Here is a 9,347-nt window from a genome sequence, read left to right on the forward strand (position 1 = left end):
CTCAGGTGTTGTACTTCCTTCTTAACAATAGGAGGTGCAATAATTTTATTTTGGAGGGGAATCCTGTCATGTCCAAGACAACTTCACTGATGTGAGCCCCTTGAATCTTCATGAGGTGTATCTCCTTGCCGCTGGAGCACATTTGTCTGCCAAGGCCTTTAGTATACTTGCCATTTCCTGCTCAGCTCATGCAATTCACACAGTGAAATCTTGTAGTGGAGCAACGTGATGATCTGCAGAATATCTGAGTGGCCCCCATTCCCTGGACTATCTTAGGACAGTGGGAGGTGTCAAGGCCTGGGGAAGACTGGAAATGCATACCTGGAAATGTCTGTTCCAACTGAAGGCTTTCAGGTTCTCCTTTCTCATAGGGATGAAATGGGAACCATTTGTCTAATGGTGACATCCTATCTGTGTAAATCTACTCTAATAGAGATTGTGTGCCCTGCACAGCAGCTGTGAGTAAGGTGAGTGTGTTATGGTTTACTGTCACCCTCCTGGACCTTTTCCTGGAACCATACTGGTACATGAAGTGGGGATGTGATGGGGGCCATCCCCTGTATCCTTTAAGGGGGTCCAGACCGCTGCCATCTCCTGGGATATAATATTAGTTTTGTTTGCTTTCTTGGCTTAGGGTGGGGACCCCTTTCAGCAGCTTCCATCTGGCCCCTGCTGCTATGACAGCTCTTACCCCACAGGCCAAGAACCCAGTGGCAGGGTGTGCCACCTACCACATAAGTCCATTCCAATGATACATTCAGAAAAAGGGGGAAAGACCATCAGGTGGGCCCAAGGTTCCAATATTGATCCCAGGATGCTGTGCTCCATCTTCCATATCCATCGTTCCCTGCTGACCACCAGGGCTGGTACTAGGGTGAGGCAAGAAAGGGGCCCAGGGTACAAACTGTAAGGAGGAACTCCCTCCCAGGGCCACGGGGCAGAGTCAGGCCCCGAGGGTGAGAGCCTTCTTACATTTTGCACTCTGAGCTCTTCTCTCACCTTGGTCTAGTCCTGGCCCTACTGCTGGGTAGAGTTCCATGCTCCTTCGCCTCCCTGACCTAGGGTCCAGCACCCACCATGCTTCTGTTAGCTGTGGGCTACCACCTGGACTGTTATTTCAAAATCCTACCATGACAGCATCTCTGCCCATCATCAGCCGTAGCCCAAAGAGAACACCATGGGAGGTGCACCCTGACTGTAGAGTGCCGCTTCTGCAGTTTGGACCTCATTGCTTTGCCAGCCTGAGGCCCATGCAAGCCCTTCCACGTGGCAGAGCCTCTTGGCGGCTCCTCCCAACTCCCTTGGTCATGAACTCCTCCTCTCCCTCCATCTCCAAGGCAGTGCCGGCTTCTCTCTTTTGCTCAGTGTGGGCATCACTTTCTCTCTGCTTTTAACAGGCATCCCTGGAGCATTTTAGCAGCATCTCCCAGGGAGTTTGCTGTGGTGTTAAATCCTGCATCCCAGGGGCGGGCATCCATGTTGATAAACTTTCCCTTATACTACTTTATGTTCTTTCTCCTTGCCTAAGCAGCCTGAGGTCCACTCTCAGGCACATGGCCAGGCTCCTCTCAGCATGGACCCTCTCCAAACACCCGGCAGCTCCTCCGCCTTGGTGGACAGCCCCATGCTGGCCAGGGTTAGGGGATGTTGTCAGCTCCAGCTGGGCTGGTTGAGTAGCCCTGTCTTTTTCTGAGGATCAGTACTCTGAAGTTCCCCAGGTGTCCAAAGAAAGAAGTCGCCTTCTCTTGTGTCAGCCTTGGCAGTTGTAAGGCCATGTTGTGGTTCTTCATCTGCTATCTATTTCTGTTTCATTTTCATTTGGCTCAAAACAGGGCGTGAAGAAGAATTTGCCATCCTACAATAGTCTGCTTTTATCATGCAACTTGCTAATAATGTCTACCTTCCGGGTGGTTATGAGGGTGATGATATGGATTGTGTGAAGTGTCCATATATAATAGGAGACATGACAGGTACATTTTAGACCACTTTCACCCCATTAAACATGAGAGTGGAACTACCTGGGCCCCCTGGGGCCTACCAAAGCCTAGAACTGATCAGCTACTGGCACCAGAATGGGGTGAACCAGGGCCCAAAGCTAGAAGCAAACTTGCCCTCTGGAGGAATCAGGTCTAAAGAGACACAAGCCTTGACATAAAGGAACAGAGTGGGGGTCTTCTGGTCTGGCCAGCAGAGTCTGCACTCTTATTAGCTTCTGATTTTATTTTATCTTATTTTATTCTACCTAATAAACTACCTCAAAATCTCAGTGGCCTCCAGAAGCAACTATTTCTACTTTTTACTCACAGGTTTACCGGTCTGCAGACGTGCTCAGCTACAGGCTGTGGTGAGGCTTAGCTTTGCTCCGAAGTCCCTGTCGCCCTTAGCCCAGCAGCTGCCCAATGAGTCTGCATTTTAGGATAGAAGCAGGGGCATGAGAGAAGCAAGTGGAAACTCACAATGTCTTTTTAATGCCTGGTGCTGACACGAATTGACCGCCATTCCCCACATTCCAACAGCCAATTTCAAGGCAGGGGCCAGCACTCTTCCCCCTCTAGTCAGTGAGATGGTCAGGTCACATGACAAAGGCACGAATGCATCCTTCTGATACCGAGATAGGTGGAAAGTCAGAGGCAATGGTCCAACTCCCTCAATATTCCGTCATACAATAACAATACACCTGCCTCTAAGAGTCGGAAGGACCCTCTTGGCTCCCCACATCGCAGCTTCTCCCACTGTTATAATCCTCTGTGCACCGTTCTGGTGACTCTTTGAGGCAGAAACTGGTATTCAAATGTCTGTTTCTGTGGCCCCAGAGCCCAGCATGATTGTGGGGGAGAGGCCAGTGTTATAAGCATTGCAATTACGCCCTCAAACCAGCTGGTTATATTTGTCTCTTTCTTTTTCTGTTACTCCTTCCAAACTGAGAGATTATTCCTCTTGTTTGCACATATTCTGAATCACCTACTCGAAATGAAATTTTTCTTGCTCAGATCTATGCATCTTTGTATGCTGCTTAAACCTGAACAAATGAAATGACAAAAAACTGTGAAGGTATGTTTTAAATGGCTTGGCACTCCTTAAAAGCACGCTCTGGGTGTGTGACTGCTGCATTCTCTATGCTTTTGCTATGGACTATCACTCAGGATGAAATAATACGTGCCTGGTGAGTGTTATTATACAGAGGAAGTGACCCTCAGGGTAGTACGGCCACTACACTATGAACTGCTATAAGCCTCTGCCTCCATCTGTATAAAGGGAGCAGAAACACGCATCTCAAAGTGGGCCTGTGATAGTGAATAAAAGACAACACAACACAGTGATAGGAGAGTGGTGTTGGAATCAGACAAAGAGTATGAATCTGGGTGGGTAACTACACCACGTCTCCATGCGTTAATTTTCTTATCTATCAAATAGGGATAATAGCTCCTAATGCATAAAATTATTTTGAGTACACAAGACTATGACAGATTTGGAAGAAATTTTGCAGAGCAGTAAGTGTGAGGCATTTCTGATGGGGTTTAGCAGTATTGATAAAATTGTCTCTATTTTTTAGATCAAAACCAATAAACTGGCTTGCAAATCTGTGGTGAGCAGTGGGAGTATTTGTTTTGTCTTTTTACTGATCCAGCTGCTGGTGACAGTGTGCCCCAGGCAGGGACTGTCAAAAGAAGTGTGATGAAATCAGCTGGCTTTCAGTCACCCCATTCATAACCTGTTGTTACTCTTGTCTGCAGGGTTCGGTAGATGGTAAAAATGGCTATAAATTCTTCCCATTTCTATATCCACACCCTCACAATGTGATGTTGAGCCATGTATTTCTCCATTCCTTGAACCTGAATGAGCCGTGTAACCTGCTTTGACTAGTGAGATATTAGCAAACACAATACAAGCAGAGGCTTGAAAAAGGCTGCACAGTGGGGCTTGCTTCCCTGCTGACCTTGGAATCCCACTGCCCTGTGGCAAGCCAGAGTTGACCTGCTGAAGTGAGAGAAGCATATAGTCCAGTTTCTCCCATTGCCATGTCTGGATTCCAGCTAACCCTCAGTGCAGAGTCACTCTGACAACAGAAGGAACCCAGGGAGCAGAAGGACAGCCTGACTAAGCCCAACTCAGATTGAAAGATACAGAATCGTGAGATAAATAGTTATTGTTTTAGGCCATTAATTTGGGATTATTATATAGTTGAAGTTAGCTGATATAATCAGTATGCTGGTGTAGACCATGTGCTTTCTGTCTCAACAGAGCACCTCCACTGGCATATAACATGGAGCAGAGGGCTGTGTCTGGGTCTCCAAGACACCTTCAGTTTTGATGATTCACCATAAGGACTCATAGAACTCAGAAAACTGTATATTCATGGTTACAGGTTATTATAGCAAAAGGATACAGACTAAACTCAGCACAGGCACATAGGGAAGAGTCCAGGAGAGACCAGACTCAAGCTTTCAGGTGTCTTCTCCCAGTGGAGTTTTGCAGGCAGTGGTTAATTCTCTGATCAATGGTATATGACAGCCTGTTCTGATTGACGTCAACCAGGCACTCTCACCTGAGCCTTGATATCCAGAGTTTTTATTATGAGTCAGTCATATGGGCGTGCAGTGCCTTTCAGACTGATCTCCACTATTCAGACCCTCACCCTCCTTCCCCAAGGGTAGACTGATAACAGTGTGCCCCAAAGCCTCAAGCATACACAAATGGGTATTCACAATAAATACCCATCATTAGCCTGACCTATTTGGCAGGCTATAAAAAGACTGGTCAGACAGGATACTCCAAAGACTTCCTGGGCCAAGGGGTAGGCCTGAATACTTTGGGAATGTGCAGGGTTTGAGGAGCCCAGGTCTGCCAAGTTAACCCTTCCCTGCACAATGACCAAGGTGAGAATGTATCCTGGTTAATGGTAAGAGAACTTCACTGGTAGGAGATTAACTCAGACAGAAATCTTAGACTGCTCACAGCTTCAAAGAGGGCAGGCATTGCTGTGTTTAGGAGCTTCGTGTGGTTGGAGCACAAGTTCCTGTGAATATTATAGAATGCTCTCATTCAGGTGAGAGCTAATAATCCAATCTCCAGAGCAGTTCTTTTCAAAACTTCTTTCACCAAATCTCCTCTCTCCTTGGCCTCAGTCCCCTCTAGTATAGAATGAGTAGATTAAATGAAATCACTTTCATGGCGTCATTTGGTTCCATGATGCTATGACACTCCAAACTTGCTAATGTCACTCGCAAGAGACATTGACTTGAGGCCTCAGATTCCTGATAGTGCCCTTTAAATCCATAGATTGAATTTCCTCAGTCATTATTCTAATGATCTGCTTGTCTTCTTGTTCATTCAAAATAGAGATGGAATCTGATTGACAATCCCCAAGATAACCAAGCTTTTAATGACGCTGTGGAAGAATGACCCAGTAGCATAAATAACTCCATACCTCTGTCATCCTTGAAGGTGTGAGAGATGTGATGATCACATTTGATCATTCATTCATTCATTCATTCATTCATTCACCACAAGCACATATTTATCCCCTATTACATGCCAGGCACAAAGCTACATTCCAGGGGCATGTAGCCCAACAGACATAGCTCCCAGTAGCTTACAGGTTAAAGCAGGAGAATAGCAATGAGTGAGTAGCTGCAATGCAGGGTGATCAGTGTTCAGCTACAGGAATCATTAGGTGCTATGAGAGCCTGGATGAGGCTGCCCAGTCTGGGAACCTGGAGGAGGTTTCCTAGAGAGACAAGCCGAGTGTTCAAGATGAACAAAGGCCAGCCTGTGTGTTGGGTGGGGGAGATGGATGGGAGGCTACACCAGGCAGGGAAAGCAGCAGGTGACATGAACACCAACATCAACCCAACTGAACGTGAATGGGGTACTTAAAATGAGCCACACAACACTCTAGGTTTCTTACCGGCTGTAATTAATCCTCACAAGAATCCCAGGATTTTGGTGCTCTTGTTATCCTCTTCTTAAGGAAGAATAAACTGAGCTCAGGGATGTTAAAAATAGAACCCAAAGAGACCAACTAACATACATTAAGTACTTGATGCCAAGATTCTCTGGCTCCAAAAAAGAGCAAGTACATATTTAGGAAAGTGCTTCCATGAGGCTAGAGAATAAGACCGGAAAGAAAGAAGAAAAGTGGAGCAATGTGAGGGCTAAAGAAACAAGCATGGGGCAGGAGAATGGGAGGGGCTCATGTGAAAAGCTGAGTTTCCTGGAAATGTTAGTGCAGAGCGATGAGAACAGAGCAGAGTCCAGACAGACACCTGCTGTGGAATCCCAAGGGAGAAGCCAGTAATTCAGTGGCCGTGGGTATGAAGAAGATGCAATGCATGAGACAGGTAACCAATGAGTCAGGCTTGGGTTTGACTATAGACTCAGATAAATCATGGTCCAGAAGGCAAATAGGATTCCTGGATTCTAGACACAGCTCAAAATATACTGGATCTCTGAGCTTTACAAAGTTACTTGAAATCTTCATGCCTAAATTTCCTTATTGATAAATCAAGCTAACAGACTCTATATAGAATTTTTGAAGTTTAATCTATGTTAAGCAGGGCACCTATTAAATAGTGTAGAAACAGGCTGGGTGTGGTGGCTCATGCCTGTAATCTCAGCACTTTGGGAGGCCAAGGCGGGCGGATTATCTGAGGTCAGGAGTTCGAGACCAGCCTGGCTGACATGGCAAAACCCCATCTTTACTAAAAATACAAAAATTAGCTGGGCATGGTGGTTGGTGCCTGTAGTCTCAGCTACTCAGGAGGCTGAGGCAGGAAATTGCTTGAACCCAGAAGGCAGAGGTTGCAGTGAGCCAAGATCCTGCCACTGCACTCCAGCCTGGGTAACAGAGGGAGACTCCATCTCAAAAAAAAAAAAAAAAAAAAAGTGCAGAAATAATATAGGACAATTAAATAAATCAATATGTTGATGGGTGAATGAATGATTCAATGCATGAAAACTCTTGAAGGGAAAAGAACCAAGGATAGAACGTTGAGTCACACCAAAGACCTCCCTCCAGGTCATCAGTGATACATTAGTCAATATCCTGCTTTTTAATTTCAGCTGCAATATTAAGAGGCTGTCTGGAATTGCTCCTAGACTCTAATGCTTGGTAGCTATGTTACCTTTGCCAAGAAGCTCCCATTTCTATAAGGTTCAGAGAACAGGATCGTAATGGTATCTATCTTATAGGATTGTTGAGAAGATTAAATGACATGGTATGTGCCAAGCACAGAGAACAGCAGTCCTTAAATGCACACTCCTTTAGAGACCTAAAAATACTTTCCTGGTCCGGGTGTGGTGGCTCACGCCTGTAATTCCAGCACTTTGGGAGGCCGAGGCGGGCAGATCACAAGGTCAGGAGATCGAGACCATCCTGGCTAACAGGGTGAAACCCTGTCTCTACTAAAGGTACAAAAAAATTAGCCAGGCATGGTGGTGGGCTCCTGTAGTCCCAGCTACTCGGGAGGCTGAGGCAGGAGAATGCCATGAACCCAGGAGGTGGAACTTGCAGTGAGCTGAGATGGTGTCACTGCACTCCAGCCTGGGTGACAGAGCAGGACTCCGTCTCAAAAAAAAATAAAACTTTCCCAAACATGAACTCATGTGATTCTCACAGGTTCTCTTTGGGGTATGTAGGTCAGAACTTACCATAGGTGAGAAACAGAGAAGTATGTGTAAAGATATTTCCTCTAAGGTCAGGAACACCCGGATGAGGTCCTTCATTCCTTGACCCCCTCAATGTGCCTTTTAGCAAGTTCTCCTGGCGAGACAGTCCACATGTCCACATGTCATCTCTAACAAATTCCTACTTATCCTCCAAGATCAAAGCCTCAGGTCATTTCTCCTGTGAACCTCTGTATGATACACCCAAAAGAAGTAATTTATCCAAGGTTCACATAGATAAAATGGGGAATCCAGGTCTGGAATTCAAAATCTTCTTTCTCCATAATCAGTGCTCTTCTAATTATACTGCTAGGAAAAATTATGAAAGACCATCTCATGTTTTTTTTGCCATGAAAGACTTGGAAATGGGAAACAAAATACTAGGTCTTCTTTCACTAGAATGCTGGGCATTATCAAGCATTATCAAAGTGGGGTTATCTAATTTTATAGGGCTCTGACCTCTCTAGGGCCTTTAAGTGGGATATATCATATTACTGTAAGTTAATTTTTAAATCTTGAGAGTAAAAAATATAATTTTTCCATGGAGATGCAAATGAATTTTGTCTGGTAGTGAGGGCAATTAACGCCCTACCCTGTCCCAATGGAAGAGTTTATTTCAAAAACAGCATAGTGGATAGTGACTAGTGTTGTATCTAGTATGGAATTCATGTCAGCATTCCCAATTCCTGGTTATGTGTGTCTCTTCTTCGGATCATCTCTTGAAAAGTTTTAACATCTTACTGGTTTCCTCATTAACTGATTATTTGATTACATCTTTGACATGGGTTTATTTTATATTTGTATGAAAGTCATAATTTTTTATTATTTTACAAATTGTTATTTAACAACATCAGAGCTGAGTATGGTGAAAGGAAACAAATGTATAGTTGAAACAGAGAGGTACAGGTCTATGTTAAAGAGGCACATACAAATAAATATTTGCAGAAGAAATGTCCATCTGTGCATATCACTAAATGTTTATTTAGATAAATACACACACAGATGTCTCTAAATAATAAGCACACTGCCTCAAAATTAAATTTTTTTTTGGTCAAAGATTGCACATTTTATTTTCTAATTGACATTGTTCTCAAAAAAAAACTGTAATATTTTATGTTCAAATAACAATGAAGTAAATGTACACTTCCTTACACCTTGGCATAAATTTTTGTAACTAAAATATGTTAATACATACATATATACCTTGACTTTATGAAATTTCAGCTCTACTTACAAGCCACAAAGCCAATATGCAGTGACTATTTACCTACTGAGCTTTCTGGAAATGAATTCTGATAGCCGCATCCCACCCTAATTTATTTTCACCCCTTGGAGACCTCATGAATGACTCTGTCTCCCTTCAGGTCAGGAGTTGTTCTTGGTCTGGAGCTGAAGTCAATTGGCTCTGACCTTCTGTCCCAGTTCCTAGGGAATCCATTAAATGTAATCGAAACTGTAAGGAAAGTCATTAATCTGGGAGAAATAAAGAGAGAACAGAACAATGGTTGGGTTCACTGTCACTCTTCAACTCCACCCAGCAGACAAGGATTTGAGGGTGTTTTTCAGACACAGGAGTTTTCATATCCTCTGAACTATTAAAGACAGGGATCTCCAGTCTTCAGGACACATAGATTCTGGAAGGGTACTCAGACTTTGGAGCACATCCAAGGAAAGAGAATACA

Source organism: Rhinopithecus roxellana, chromosome 9 (genome assembly GCF_007565055.1).
Source record: "Rhinopithecus roxellana isolate Shanxi Qingling chromosome 9, ASM756505v1, whole genome shotgun sequence".
In the NCBI taxonomy this organism is placed as follows: domain Eukaryota; kingdom Metazoa; phylum Chordata; class Mammalia; order Primates; family Cercopithecidae; genus Rhinopithecus; species Rhinopithecus roxellana.